Consider the following 16,815-nt stretch of genomic DNA (forward strand, 5'->3'; position numbering starts at 1 on the left):
CAATGGTGGGTTATATATAGTGGTCACCCACAATCATACACGACGAAGCCATAGACGCGTGAACGCGTTAAATGACCGGGACAACCAGTTCGGAACCGAGAGAAGAAAAAAACAAATAAACAAAACGCCAAGGGTAGTTTGGTCCGAAACAAATATAGAAGTAAACACATGGGAGCTGAAAATGTTGAATGGGAGAATAAAGTAGATTTTGGAGAGATTTTGTTGGTTTGTTTGTTTCCTTAATTAACTAACAAAACTAAAACAGTGCTTGTCGAAAAAAAAAAAAGTGGGTTTGGTAAATGCTTACGCGCTTCTGGTTCTTATTTATATGGGGGTGTAATTAGGAGAATGCTTAATATAGCAATAATTGCTTGGTTATTTGTAATTATTTGTATTACGTAAAAATAAAATATTTTAGAAATGGGATTACTATGATCTTAAGCAAAGTGAGGGGCAGTGGAGAGAGAGTGTGGGGAATTGGTCATCAAGTGGGTATTTTGATATTGATCAGAACATGGGCACCACTCCGTTGGTTGTTTTCTGAAATTCATAATCTAGGGGCACTACTCAAATCCGAAAACTATTATTTTTATTTATTTTTAAATTATTATAATTTTTTCAAAAATAGGACTAAAACTGAAAAACGCTACTAGTTTAGTAATTGGGCGGTGATGCCCGAATATGAGTGCCCTACACTTCCCATTTCTGGTTTTTTTTCTTTTTTTTATTTAAATTTTTCTTTCTTTTTTGAGTTTTGGGTGCCAGCTTTGAAGTGGGTTTTTTGGGTAATGGCAAAAGATGGCGAAGTATATTTATGAACGATTGGCTGGCAATGGATGGGATTGGGAACATGACCCCTTTTCTTACTCACTCCCCTCGCTTTGTATTCTGCAATCTGTAGTGTAGTGTGGTGTAGTGTAGTCCTCTTCTCTGTGCATTGGTGTCTCCGCTTCTTCGACTTTCATGGAACTTTCGATGGTTGTTCGTGTATACTTCTTAAAACACGTCCACGTTTTTTCTTTCTTTTTCATTTTTTTACTCTGTGAATTTGTCTCTTTTGCCACACATATCTTGTAATGTGAACTGTCTCGGCTTTCACCAACCAACATTACCCTTCTGATTTTATTAAATTTGATATGATAAATTTTTTTTAATACAAAGCATGACTGGTATTTTTTTTTTTTTTAACGCAAAAGGTGTCAGTCCATTAATAGTAAAGTGGGAAACATTACAAATATGACTCACATGAACACTAGGCTACAACAGAAATGAGCCATGAATGAAAAGCATAGCCCTAAACTAGTCAAACGCAATGAAACCCTACAAATAAGGCTCCAAGTACCTCAGTAACCGGACACTACCAGAGAAGCTTCCGAACACAGTCAAGATTCTTCCCTAATATTATTCATAGACCCAAAGAAAACACCCTATGTACACACAGGAGTCTTCTCCAGGCTCAATGAAAAGATAAAAAATAAAAATTACTGACCCACCAATCCAACTGGGTGCAAACTCGAACCAAAGCAAAGAAAAATCTAGAATGTAGACCCAGAATCCCAAAATCAACAGCAAAGATCCCAACCAAACCCTAGCTACCATTCCTCCAATCCGAGTCACCATCAGCTGCCCCAGACTTCCCGCTGGGCCGCGTCGCAACCACCGCCATACTAAGAAATCGGACCGTGCCCCACATCACCTACTGCACCGACCTTCCTAGCCCCGAAAACCGCCGCATTTGGATCTACCCTCCAAAGCTCCAACAAAGCATCCTCATCACTCACACTAGGAGGAAGATCAGAACCAGGACTACTATCAACTCTGGACAACCGACTCGACCCAGTATCATGATGCCGCGTACCATGAACAATGAAAAAACACGATCCCACCGAGGGTCTGCCCTTACCCCCACAGCCAACACCTGGAAAGGAGAAGGAAGAGAACAAAAAGGTAGTCGCACCCCCCCCCTCCTTCAATGCTTAAAGCCAGCCGGGGCTGTCGTCACAGAGCCCACTGACGCCACCATTAGAGATGAGAGCTAGGGCGAAAAAAGAGAGAAAGGAGACGAGCCATGGGGGAATGTTTAGCATGATTAGTGCTTATATATGCATCAAAATTTTAATCATAATCTAATAGAGCTAGAAAATGTATTTAAGGAAAATAAATACATATTCCTTGTAAAGTACGACAAAAAAACCTAATTTAACTAAAAAAAGAAATAAATTTTAAATTCTAGAAGAATACCAAACTTGTTATTTGTTGGTTTAATTAGTTTGTTATGGATGTGTACTTATTTTCTTATTTTTGTTTAATTTTTGGTTAGTAATCTCATTCTTAGGTACTTATTTCTTAGGATTAAATTCTGTTTAGTCCCTGTACTATGACCATTTTTTCGTTTCAGTCCCTGACATTCTCAATTAATCTGAAAAGTCCCTAACGTCAAAATTTCCGTCTGATTGGTCCCTCTCTCGTCAAATTAGGAGTTGGCCTTAGGTGAAATGTCCACTATACCCCTCTGTTATTTCTTTTTCCTTTTTAATTTCTTTTTCTCCTTTTTTTTCTTTTTCCTTTTTAATTTCTTTTTTTCTTTTTTCTTTTTCTTTTTAATTTCTTTTTTTATTTTTTATTTTTTATTTTTTATTTTTTATTTTTCCTTTTTTATTTCTTTTTTCTTTTTTCTTTTTAATGACCATCGTATCCTGCTGCATCGGTAGCGCCACGTCGGCGAACCAATCCAGATCAACCCGAAACCCCAATTCTTGTTCTCCATGCCGGCGGCCTTTTTTTTTTTTTTTTCCTTTTTAATTTCTTTTTTCCTTTTCCTTTTTTTGTTTTTCTTTTTTCCTTTTTCTTTTCTTTTTTCTTTTTCCTTTTTAATGACCATCGTATCCTGCTGCATCGGTAGCGTTACGTCGGCAAACCAATCCAGATCGACCCGAAACCCCAATTATTATTCTCCACGCCGGCGGCCATTTTCCTTTTCCATCAGTATTCTTCTTCTTCACTTCTGGTTTTGGTCAACTTGGCCATCAAAAACCATCATTTCAACCAAACCCAAAATCCAAATCACCATTTTGAGCAAGACCCAAAAACCTCAGGGTCTGAAAAAATGGTAGTTTTCAGTGAAAAGTTTCCAAATTGAGGCTTGATGTGGAGAGAGAAAGTGAGATTTGAGTGGGAGAGAGAGAAGTAGGCTGTGAAAACAAGAGGGGAGTGGTTTAGCGGCGAATTTCCGAGCTGATTGGGATCTGCTTGTGTTTGGGAGATGGCATCGGCGATGATGGAGGCGAGGGCGGATCCCAACAGAGGGAGATGGCTTCAGAGAAGGTGAAGAAGTGATCGATCAGCTCCTAGCCTCTTGCTTTTGCTCGATGTCCATCTCTGCACCGCCAAGCTAAGTCTTTGCTGGGTTTGGTTTCAATTTGGGGAGAGAAACAGATGGGTTGTGGAGTTTGATCGGAATGGGATTGGTGGGTTGAGGAAGGAGAAAGTAGGCAAAATGAAAAGAAAAAAAAAAAGGAAAAAAAGAAATTAAAAAGGAACAAGAAAAAAAAGAAGAAAAAGCAAAAAAGATATTAAAAAGGAAAAAAAAAAATAAAAAGGAACAAGAAAAAAAGAAGAAAAAGCAAAAAAGATATTAAAAAGAAAAAAGAAAAAAAGGAAAAAAAAAGAAATTAAAAAGAAAAAAGAAAAAAAAAGGAGAAAAAGAAATTAAAAATAAAAAATAAAAAATAAGGAGAAAAAGAAATTAAAAAGGAAAAAGAAATAACAGAGGGGTATATTGGACATTTCACCTAAGGCCAACTCCTAATTTGACGCGGGAGGGACCAATCAGACGGAAATTTTGACGTTAGGGACTTTTCAGATTAATTGAGAATGTCAGAGACTGAAACGAAAAAAGGGTCATAGTACAGGGACTAAACATAATTTAATCCTATTTCTTATCACATTAAGATATAGATCAATGAAGTTGTAGATGGGAAGACCCAAGGGGATATGAGCGACAAATTTTTTATGGTGGAGCTTATGGACAAGGGGATACCTATACCGAGGGTCCTATGCCTTTTTACAACGAACCTTATGCCTTGTGTAACTCTCTGTAGCACTCACCTTTTGAGTGTTCTTTGAGATTTAAGTACCCAGATTTTAAGCAAGAGTATGAGCACAAGATGGACATGTATAAAGAGACATTTTTACCATAAGCATATCCTGAAGAGCAAGCTTATTAGCCTAGGAAGCCATCTCTTGAAGAATTACTAGTTCAATTGCAAGTCTCTCAAGCTCATTGCAAACTTCTTAAGAAAGGATTACACATTCCAATGAGTAACTCAAGATTAGTTTTGCATGAGAGCCACTCTTCACCATTTTTCATGAGCAAGAGTCTTTCCTTGACCAAGTGGAGCCTAATTCAAGAGAAGAAACTTATATTGAGCATCTTAAGCAAGACTTTGCTATTCAAGTTCAAAATGATGATGTCGATGTGCAAGATAGCGAGCTTGGTTATGAAAGTTACAATGTAGATGAGGTGAGAAACTAGACTTCAAAGGAGTGGGTGCAATATTGGAAATCTAAGCTTCACAGTGAACATGAGGGATTAGAAGATGATTCCGAAGATGATGACTTGTCTAGTGAGGAGGTTGAGGAGCTTGAAGACATACACCATGTTCCTTCAATTGTTGAGGTCGATATTCCCATGGAGAAACAGCGTCCTTCATTACCTTGTGGTAATGATGAAGTTAAAGAGTTAAGGACTCTCTCCTCCCACATCCAAGGAGAACAATCATAAACTTCCCAAGGTGAAAAGTAGAATATTGAGTACTTATGTTTCCCATGATAAAATTGAGTTTAAGGTATTTTTATGACAGGACCTATCCTAGATTTCACCTTGAAATATGAAGTGGACCTGCGACACCCACCTTAGAAAAAATCCTATCAAAAATTTGACAGAATTTGTTTCACCTCGTGCCTAAATTTACTTGTTTACTAGTCATTTGGACTGTAAACGACAATTATTTTTACTTTTTACCTTTGTTTCGATACTTTTAAGGGAGCTAAAAGTTGACTTTTTTATTCTGTTAACTTTTTTAGGCAACTTTCTTCTGGAAAGTTGTAGAGTGCGTTAAATCAAGTTCGTGGACATGTGGCACAATAAAATTGGAGTTGGTACGAAAAAGTTATGATCTAAAAATGCGAAGTTACTATTTCAGCAAACCTTGTATAAATAGCAATTGCAACTTGCCATTTCCGAAAAACTTTCCATTTCGGTTTGAAACCTTATTCCCTTTTTCGCTCTGCTTGACCCTAATTTCCCGCCCGACCCGACGAGTTCTCTATCGTCCGACCACCCCAGACCGCCGGATCAGTCACATTCGGCGTGCCTCTTCAAAGCGACCAAGTCTATGGCCACCACTTGCTCTAATTTGCACCTGAGATAGACACAACCCGGCCGGAGCTCTATTCTCCGACCACCTCAGACGACGCTACCACCCAAGAATTGAAGCTCTCCTCGTCGTGGTTTGAACACACCAAGTCTTGTCTTTCAATTCTATGCAAGGAGGAAGAATTGAAGATCTAAAGATTTAGGGCTTCCGAATCCTTTCCGAGGTAAATCCGGCTAAATGGTTTCGAATTTGACTTTGTGATAGTTGAGATTATTGTCGAGCTTGGCTTTGTAAATCTTTTGGCATAGGTATGTGACCCAATTCGGGGTAAGAGGTGGCGGCATGTGTTGTCTCTTCTGGCTTTCTAATTTAACATATTAGATAGAGCTTAATGTTACGAGCGTATGGGTACAATTTGGTAGGTATATGTGAAACTTTATGATCGGTAGGAATATCAGGAATACATGTTAATCCAACCATTAGATTGTAGTGATTTTTCATTAGGATGTTATAATTATTGAATTAATGAAACCATTAAAGTCTGAGACGATTGCAATGTGATTTCAGAATTTTGAGAATTTCGATGAATTATTAAGTTAGGGTTTCAGGGTTTTGTGTGATTTCGAATGTAGTTAAGTATTAATTTATTTTCGACGAGAATGTCGGTTTTGAGTATTAATTTCGAATTTGCGATTTCCTTGAATTTCGTTTTATATATGATTTGTGATTTACTTTATAATTTATGATTTCTAGTTAATATCTCGGATCGAGACTTGAGTTGATTGAGGATAAATGCTTTGGATTGAATTTCGATTATGAATAGTGGATTTTTGGTTTATTGTTAAATACTGTTAAGTCCCTGTACTTTGCCTCTCTCATTGTTTCAGTCCCTAACATTCTAATTTAATCTAAAAACTCCCTAACCTCACAATTTCCCTCCAATAGGTCCCTTCCGCGTCAAATTAGGAGTTGGCGTTGGGTGAAATGTCCAATATACCCCTCTGTTATTTCTTTTTCCTTTTTTTCCTTTTTAATTTCTTTTTTTTCCTTTTTTTTCTTTTTCCTTTTTAATTTCTTTTTTTCCTTTTTAATTTATTTTTTTTCTTTTTTCTTTTTCCTTTTTCCTTTTTAATTTCTTTTTTGCTTTTTCTTCTTTTTTTCTTGTTCCTTTTTAATTTCTTTTTTCCTTTTTTTTTTTCTTTTCGTTCTGCCTACTTTCTCCTTCCTCAACCCACCAATCTCATTCCGATCAAACTCCACAACCCATCTGTTTCTCTCCCCAAATTGAAACCAAACCCAGCAAAGACCTAGCTTGGCGGTGTATAGATGGACATCGAGCAAAAGCAAGAGGCTAGGAGCTGATCGATCACTTCTTCACCTTCTCTGAAGCCATCTCCCTCCATTGTCTCTTAGCGGATCCGCCCTCGTCTCCATCGTCGCCGACGCCATCTCTCAAACATAAGCAGATCCCAATCTGCTCATAAATTCGCCGCTCAACCACTCCCCTCTTGTTTTCACAGCCTACTTCTCTCTCTCCCACTCAAATCCCACTTTCTCTCTCCACATCAGGCCTTAATTTGGAAACTTTTCATTGAAAACTACCATTTTTTCAGACTCTGAAGTTTTTGGGTCTTGCTCAAAATGGTGATTTGGATTTTCGGTTTGGTTGAAATGGTGGTTTTTGATGGCCAAGTTGACCAACACCAGAAGTGAAGAAGAAGAATAGTGATGGAAAAGAAAAATGGCCGCCGGCGTGGAGAACAATAATTGGGGTTTCGGGTCGATCTGGATTGGTTTGTCGACGTGGCGCTACTGATGCAGCAAGATACGATGGTCATTAAAAAGGAAAAAGAAAAAAGAAAAAAAGAAAAAAGGAAAAAAAGAAAAAAAAAGATAAAAAGGAAAAAAGAAAAAGAAAAAAAGGAAAAAGAAAAAAGAAAAAAAAGAAATTAAATAGGAAAAAAAGAAATTAAAAAGGAAAAAGAAAAAAAGAAATTAAAAGGAAAAAAATGAAAAAGAAATAACAGAGGGGTATATTGGACATTTCACCCAAGGCCAACTCCTAATTTGACGCGGAAGGGACCTATTAGAGGGAAATTGTGAGATCAGGGAGTTTTTAGATTAAATTAGAATGTTAGGGACTGAAACGATGAGAGAGGCAAAGTACAAGGACTAAACAGTATTTAACCCTTTTATGATTATTGATTAGAATATTTTATGTTTGTAAATTTGTTCATGTTTCGATGGATGTGCTCTGTTGTTAGAGACACTAAAAGAGATGGGATGGACTAGTGATCTCGATTAGTGTACCCGGAGAGAGAGAATGTACTGGTGCCCATTATTGAGGATCTGGCACCAGAAGAGAGGGGATGGACTGGTGGCCGATGTTGTTGGTGTGGCACCAGAAGAGAGGGGATGAACTAGTGATCTCGGTTGGTGGCACCAAGAGAGAGAGGATGTAATGGTGGCCATTATTGAGGATCTAGCACCAGAAGAGAGGGGATGGACTGGCAACCTATGTTATTGTTGAGACACTAAGAGAGAGGGGATGTATTGGTGGTGCCAGAAGAAAGGGGATGAATTGGTGGCCGTTATGATTACTTATTTGAGATGTGTGTGTGTGTGTGTGTGTGTGTGTGTGTGTGTGTGTGTGTGTATGATTGAGATGTGATGGGCTGTATTCCCTTTTATGATTGATTGGGGTGTGCTTGATATTGTGGGGAGCAAGTAGGCTCCAGGAGTTTGAGGTTGGACTTGTACTATTAGAAGTGTTGAGTTTGATTTGCAGGTTTGGGTAGTCCATTTTTAGGAGGAATTCTGCTGAATTTTCAGTAAATGTTCTCTTAAGATGGGCCCCGTAGGGCCACTTTAGATTTTAGGGTGAAATCTGGGGACGATCATGTTAGAATTACTGTTAAATGTACTACTTGTGAAAAACAAATAGAACACTTCCAATATTACCAATCACAACTCAAACTCCAACGAGCCTACATGCTCTCCTGAAAAATTCCAACCCTCACCAAATAATATAAAAGGAATCTTAGTCAAAATCTCAATTATCAAATCAATCAAAGCAACGGAAAGTTGGCAATCAAAGCAATCTAGACAATTAACCGAAATAATAAATAACTAAGTTAAACAGGTAACCTACAGTGGACGCTATTCCTCAGACTGCTATGCACGCCAGACCTCAAATAATCTGTAGACTGGGCAACAAAAAATTGAAGGGCCTAGGAAAAACATTTAGAAAAATAAATACATTTAGAGGATATAATAAAACTTAATGCTTTCCCAAAACTTCTATTTCATGAAAAACCATGCTTGTAATACGATTTCATAGAAAATACTTTTAAATTGTGGAGCTGAATATAAACTCTACAGTCAACTAACATCAGCAATACATGATATTTCATTGGTGGCTCTCACTAAGCGGCCTGAAGGTTTAACTTACCGGTAGCACTCACCAGGCGGCCACCAAAATAAGATACTGGAAATGAAAGGTTAACGAAGAAGCATCAATAAAAATAGCACAACTTTCCGCCTCACGGAAACAAATCCGGCGATACTTTGTTTCATTCTGCCACTAGGAGGTTGCGTCCATTTGATCAAAAAAATTGCTTGCCGCCTCGGTAGACCAGACAAGGCACACTAAGTGCGCATACTGGGACAAAGCCCATGTCACTCTACCCAAAAGTGATACGGACTTATTGCTAGCATAGAGCCACGTTGAACTAAAAATAAATAAAAATAAGACAAAGCATTAAAGATAAACAGGTCATGGGTCAAAGCCCAGATCCAAAGTCCATAAAGCCCAAATCGAAGCAGGGTGCAGAAATCACAACGCCTCCATCCTCCCATGTCGTCCCACCCCCGACAGCAACGCCATCGCGACCTTTCTTGATCAATCTAGCCTCGTCGCCCCTCCTCAAATTAGGGCCAAACCGCCCAAACCAAGTCGAGTTTACCCAATCTGATAGAAACCCAGTAGCTCTCAACAATGTCGTCACCCAACCATCTCCAGTAGGTGATCTCTGAACACGCGACAACACCTTAAAGCTGCCAGACCGTTTGCCCTCCTCCCTAGGGTGAGGCAACGTCAACCCCGCCTTCTAGTGATCATCCCGCCTCTGTCCTTTGCCGTCAAACCCTCCAACCGCCCGGGACAGCAATGTTATCCTCCTACAACCTACATTTCGACTGGACCTATTAACACCGGACACAGGATCCCTTCTAGCCTGTTCGACGACGCCATAGAAAGGGCGTACCGTCAGACCGGGCATCCAAACTTGCCGGACGACTAGATGCAGCTCTTGGCTTTGAGAGAAAAGTTTTAGGGTTTTTCAAAGTTAGTAATATTGTCCTTGTAGTCAAACAATTAGGCTTACATCAAACCTATTAGAAAAATTAGTATTGAAAAACTTATGGAGAAAATAGTATTTTTTGAGGTAATTGTTTTTTAATTTGTAAGAAAAAAAAAATCAAACAAATATCAACTATTAATGGATGATGTGCGCTATTTTTTTTAGGAGAGTGCCCCTTTTTGTTGGAAATGCACCTTTATCCTGATTTGCACCTCACCAAATCGAAGTCATTACAATGCCGCGAATTTCTAGAACTTAAGCTAAAGTTTTCTTAACTGAAGTGCAAGAAACTTGCAAGGCAAAAGAAAAAGATTAAAATTTATTTGTAATCTAAATTACAAAATTTAATCACGGAAGCATTTATTTAAATGAAGTGAAAACTATTTTTTTTCTTTAATTAAAAGTCATTTGGAACGTACAAATACAAACCTTCAAAAACTAGAAAGAGCATTTAATGAATATTAGTACCGTTCAAAGTCGAGAGAGAGAGAGAGAGAGAGAGAGAGAGAGAGAGAGAGAGAGAGAGAGAGAGAGAGAGAGAGAGAGAGAGAGAGAGAGAGAGAGAGAGAGAGAGAGAGAGAGAGAGAGAGAGAGAGAGAGAGAGAGAGAGAGAGAGAGAGAGAGTGAGTGAGTGAGTGAGTTTTACGAACGAATGAAAACTCGTCACATACATTTTGCAAAACCAGGGAAAGAAACCTGTCAACTCGACCAACTCCGACAATGACAATTCGAATATATGAATCAAGCCACACCCAAGATCCGTCAGCTGTCCCATTCTCGTACACAGTATTAGGATCCAAATCTGTTGTAGGGCTGAGTTTTCGTCCTTCCTACGTCCCAGTTGGGCTTTACCCCAGTTAGGTTTAAAAACCAATTAAAAATACAGTGCCATGGCGAGTAGTAAAAACAATTAATGAAATTCTTTTCGAAGCAAACAACACGATAGTGCACTTGGGAACTTAATTTCTTTACCTGATGCCCGGTCCTGTGGGACACACTACACAACATTACGTTAAACATAACGAAAACTAGGTAAGCGTATCGATAACCTCGAAACACATAACGGTTATATACACATAACCAAGTCCATCAATATGATTGGAATACCCAGTTGACCGGTATAGCTACCCTTTAGAGGTTAAGAGAATCAAACCCAAGAAAGTCAGCATCCACCCTTCACCCTCAAGTCGTCACAACACTTGTTTGCTAGCATGGTTAGGTGCACTAACATGTTTATCATGCTATAATAAAACTATCAACACATATACATATGAAAAAAAAAATATATATATATATATATATATATATCACTAATTAAGGTAATTAAGTCTAGAATCATCTACCTGAAATATTGTTGAAAGCTCACTAAACGGGCAACTGAAGTCCCTAATTCGACAATACTCGAATGTTATTATGACGTAGTTAGAAGTAACGGGGTTCACAAGCGATAAACCATATATTTTGGCCTAAATCTGTTAGGGCTCACTAAAGTGAGTCTTGAACATCTCGTCGTTCCCATTCCAGAAAGATATCATGCGTCTCAAACGGACATTCTGGCCAAAAGTTGACCAAATCTGATTCACAATCAAAACCTGACTTTTTGTACGAGTAACCCGAAAGGTCCCAAACCAAATCTTCTTGAATATTCCAGCGGCTAATAATATCATTACGCGTGAGTTACTTATTTTCCAATCACTCTTCTTGATTCTACGCCGCTTCTTTGCTTTTATGGTTTTCCGACTAAACCGGGCCCATTCTCGTCCTACATCATTCTCCTCCGCTATGAAAGAACTCGCCCTCGAGTTCCTCTTGAATAAAAGGCAAGAATTGTAGACAAGAAACCCGATAAAAAATTAGATACTTGAACCTATGAGTCAATGGCCTGATCTTTTGCAAATTCTGATGACACAATCATGAAGCCAACACCATAGATGAGTCTGTCATATGCACTTTGGCTGTCATAGGCAACCTTAGTAGATTCTTCTTGGCTCTTAAAGTTGCATTCTTAAATGACATCTAGTTCTGAATGGTTTATTTCAGGCTCCAAGACTTCTTCATTATTAATAACAATGTCTACATAAGCAATTTCATCTTTAACCCCTTCTTGGTCTTCATCAATGAATTCTTGTGGAGCTTCTTCCATTAGAAATTCTTCTTGCTTTTCTTCAATTAAACTATTAATCTCAACAAGCAAAGAAAGCTTGGACTCTAACTTCTTCTTGAAAACCTTAGGAGGATATTCTTGATTGAAAAATCTCTAGGTAGAAATTTTTCTGTAAGAAGACCTTTCATCTTCCGCCATGTCCGCACACGCTCTTTTCCTTGCCTCTGACGAGAACTCTGCAACTGATCCCACCAATAAGCAGCATCTTTCTTTAGCTTCTGAGAAACCATGTTAACTTGCTTATTCTCCAGGACATCTGTTAGATTGAAGAACCTCTCAACCTCAAGAAGCCAATCCAGGAATTCCTCTGCGCTCATGTAACCAAAAAAGTAAGGAATATCAATCTTGGTTCTGAGATCTTGGGAATCATGATCAACATCACCTCCACCCCCATGTAGAGCCCTAGCATCTTGTCCTTCCCCGCCTCTGTTACAATTGTTGTTCCTTCCTTCCAACAACCCACAAAATTCTGCCATTTGAGCGTTCATGACAGCAATCTGAGCATTCATCTGAGCGGTAAGCGCATCCAAATCCGCTCTTGTAATTGGGGCAGTACGTTCATCACCCATGGATAATCGAAGTAAATAAGAGAGACAGGAAAGATCTACTCTGATACCACCTGACACAGTCGGAAGTAACGGAGTTTACAAGCGATAAACCCTAAAAGACATAGTTTTGGAGTCCACCAGAGAAAAAGAGAAAAATCTCTAGATTTTAATAAATTTTATATATAAACTGATTTTAATACAAAACATGATGGTGTTTATATATATAGGCATCCAAGACCTAAAATTATAATCTAACAAGAAATCCTAAAGAATCCAAATTTAAAAGGAAACTAAAAACCTAAAATAAAAGAATTCTAAAACAAATGTAAAACTAGCCTAAAAATATTAAATCCCGAATCGAATAATTAAAACGATATATTTTGGCCTAAATCTGTTAGGGCTCACTAAAGTGAGTCTTGAAGATCTCGTCGTTCCCATTCCAGAAAGATATCATGCGTCTCAAATGGACATTCTGATAGGAGCATAAAGTGCGACGATATTATTAAGTATATGCCCCATTTTAGCCTTGTTTCTCCCTTAAGTTTCGTGTTTTGAGTCATCGAGTCATTTTAAGAGTCTTGTAAAGTGTTTGGCGTGAAATAGGCGGAAAACACAAAATTCATGAAAAATCCTAGCTGGATCAGGATTCCTCACCATTGACGTTTTTGCGGTCTTTACATTTTAATTCCCTTTATTTTCTCTAGAAATTTCTGATATTCTCCTGCTTGTTGTAGGAAACCTTGGCTGGTGGAACTCTTGGAAACAGCAACGATGGAATCAGAAAATAAAGCATTTAAAGACGTTTGACCAAGCAATGAAGAAGGGAAATAAAGGAGAAAGACGTTTTTCAGTTGGTGAATAAAGGAAAAAGATGTTTCAACTGGAAAATAAATAAAAGAGAAAGACGTTTCAGCTTGTTAAAAGACCCCATTATGAGAGGAATTAAGGCCATAAAGGAGATGTTTCAGTTGGGAAATTAAAGGAATTATGATGCAATCCCATCCGTCCAAATGATGAAGGGTATGATCGACAAAAGCCAACCAATGCTCCCCTATAAATAGGCAACGTCCAGAATAGAATTTCTATCACTTCCTGGCCTATCACTTCCCAGCCTATCACTATTCCAAGACTCTGCCCAATTCACTTCTCAAACTTCCATCACCTACAAGACCGTGACCACCATCCTTCCGTCACTCTACGAAGCTCTTAGGCGCTGAGTCAAGGACGCTCCACCACCATAGCAGAGACGAGTTTATCACCTTATTGTTAAGCCGCTGAGGAAAGCTTCAAAGTGTAACTATGACTCTACCTACAATTTTTGTTTCGGTTTTGTGGGTTTGGATTTGTGAGTTGTGTAATTGGAGACATGAAATTTTCAGAATATTTTTATTAATATTTTTGAGATTTTCAGTTTATTATTGAGTTAATTTCGAGAATTCTTTTATGATGCATGTTACAATCTTGTGCCTTTTTATGTGTTTAGGTAATTTTCAGAGTTAGGTTCATAAGTTTGCATGCTAGAATAATGGTGAGAGTTCTTGTGTGTTTGCTTAATTTTCCAAGAGTAATTGTTATTTGTTAAGACGCTGAGTTAAACAAGTAGTAATTAGTTCTAACGAGTGGTAAAAATCATGCTTTAATGATTAAACGATTCTGGAAATTATGTGTTAAATTCTATGTGTAATGGTTAATTTGCACGTGTGAGTTGATTCGAGGGTTAGATAATACTACTAGTTAAGACAACTACGCTGAGTGTTTTCAAAAATTAGTAGCATTAGGCTTGGTAAGGACTTTTCTGATCCAAGCCTACATTAGAACGAATTAGAGAAATGGATTGATCCGCTGAGGCTTTTCATTTGAGCTCTTATCTAGGCATTTAAGATGGGCACATTTTTGTAGCATGTTGAAATTAATTTTCTGTTTTTATACTTAGTAATTTTCCGAGTGGTATTGGTCTAGGTTAGGGAAGTCGATCATTGTATATAGTTTTATTTGTTTTTTTGTTTTTTATTTTAAGTAGATTAGGAACCAAATCTCAAAACCCCCATTTTATTCTTTTATTTGTTAATTGACCTTTTTGTGTAGGTGTACCCTACAATCCCCTGACTGAACGATCCCTGCTTATCCTATACTGACAACTACATTTTGCAGGGTTAAATTGTGAGGCTATTTCAGCCGCCATCACATTCTGGCCAAAAGTTGACCAAATCTGATTCACAATCAAAACCTGACTTTTTGTACGAGTAACCCGAAAGGTCCAAAACCAAATCTTCTTGAATATTCCAGCGGCTAATAATCTCATTACGCGTGAGTTTTCCAATCACTCTTCTTGATTCTACGCCGCTTCTTTGCTTTTATGGTTTTTCGACTAAACCGGGCTCATTCTCGTCCTACATCATATTATATTTTGATCAATAACAGTTGATCAATTATTGTCATATAAGCAATTGATCAATGTCAAGGAAAGCATATTATTTTTCTCGTTGGATGTAATTCTTCCAATTACTATGGACACCAAAAAATATATTGTGGGCACCCAACTACTTTACCCAATCCATCAATTCTCTATTCAATATAAGCAATAATCAGTTAATCACAGTTTGATTTCAAAGAGTACCAAACAATCAACAAATGCATATAAAGCCCCCAAGTTGTGCTTGCCAAGCCAAGGCATAAGTTTGCCAGCAAATCCTAGCAATCACTGACTTGAAGCATATACTCTCGCAAGCGTATGATTAATGTCAAGAAAAGGAAGTATTTGGACCTTAGTTTATCGTACCCCGGGTGTTGGACCTAACCAAGATAATTGGCTCTAGGACAACTCGAATGCATACAATAAAAATATAAAATAAAATAAAAACTATAAACAATCAAGGCACCAAGCTTTGGCAATGCTCGGCTTAGCTCACACTAAGCCTAATCAAAGCCACTAACTTGCAGCCTCAACGTGGATATGCACAAATGAGTCGATATAAAGGGAAGTTTGAATTGGGAATTAACTAAATTGACCACAAACAAAAAAGTAAACCAAACAATTAATAAATTAGAAAATTAAATTGGGTTTTCAAATTATGGGAACTTGAGAGTGTCGGGCGATTCACACTAACTATCTTGCTGTAAGACCTCGGAAATTTGTTATTAATTCCTAAATATTTCCTGGGATTAATAAAGTGTTCGTTTGTACGATTTCGTGGTTCGAGGGTGGAGTGGAATTATTTTCGGACGAATAATTATTCGAAGTGCACTTTTTAGGGGGTTACGAAGTTTGACTTTTTATACGTTTAGATTCTGTGAGAACTTTCTTCACAAACGTTGTAGAGCGCGGCGATACAAGTTCGTGGACTTGTGGAACGCGGAAATCGGAGTTCGTATGAAGAAGTTATGGCCGTCGGAAAAACTTTCCATTTTGGTATATATGGGATTTTTCCAAAAAATATCAGAAAATCTGAAGTTTCCAAAAAGGAAAACTTTTTCTCTCTCCTCTCTCCCGACCCGGTTTCGCCCTCTCCCTTCGCCGGCCGATTTCTTCACCGTCCGGCCACCAATCGGCACGATTCCAAAGGGAATCCTGCTCTCCTCAGTCCCCTCACACGTCTGTGGTGGTTATTCGTCGTGGGAAGCACCGTACACGGCGGTACAAGGCCGAGAAGTGGAGCTGCCGACGTTGAAATCGCCTGAAATCGCCTCCGTGGGTTCTTCCTCCTCCGGCCACTATAGCTTGAGTTCTTTGAGGGCCTTTCTTGCCCAGAGGACATAGATTATTCCCTCCAAGCGGCTTGCAACGATTCAAAGTGTGGAGGTCGAATTTTGAAGATTGTGATTCTAGGGTTCTTCGAATTTCTGAACTTACGAGGTAAATTCCGGCCAAATGGCTTTGATTCTGACTTTGTGCTAGTTATGAATGTTTTAATTGGAGTTGAGATGAAGAACTTTCATGTTGGAAGTTTTGTCAAATTTTGACTTTGGTTTGGTGGCGGTGCCGCCACTGTGGTGGTGGTTTCCGGCTGCTTCCGGCCACCTCTGGGGCAGTTTCTGCTGCTCAGTGCGATCTACTCGTCGATACGAGCATTTCGATATGTAGTTTGTAATTTTTGGAAGTCGTATGAGCATGTTATGAATTTTCTAAGTTTTAGGGTTTTCGGTTCGATCGGTTTTCTATCCGTGAGGATTCGGCTGTCCGATCGACTTGTAGTTTTGATATAGTGATCCTAGAAGTGTTCCAAAGACGTTGGATGGTCTCGGATGAGGATCCGACTGTTGGATCGTCATATAATTGTGTTTTGTGAATTGTGTGTTTTGTGTGGTATTGAGTGTGACCTTGATGTGATTAGGTGATTGATGGAATTGCGTGAGCGGAGTTTGGA

This window comes from Rosa rugosa, chromosome 5 (genome assembly GCF_958449725.1).
Source record: "Rosa rugosa chromosome 5, drRosRugo1.1, whole genome shotgun sequence".
Classification (NCBI taxonomy): Eukaryota; Viridiplantae; Streptophyta; class Magnoliopsida; order Rosales; family Rosaceae; genus Rosa; species Rosa rugosa.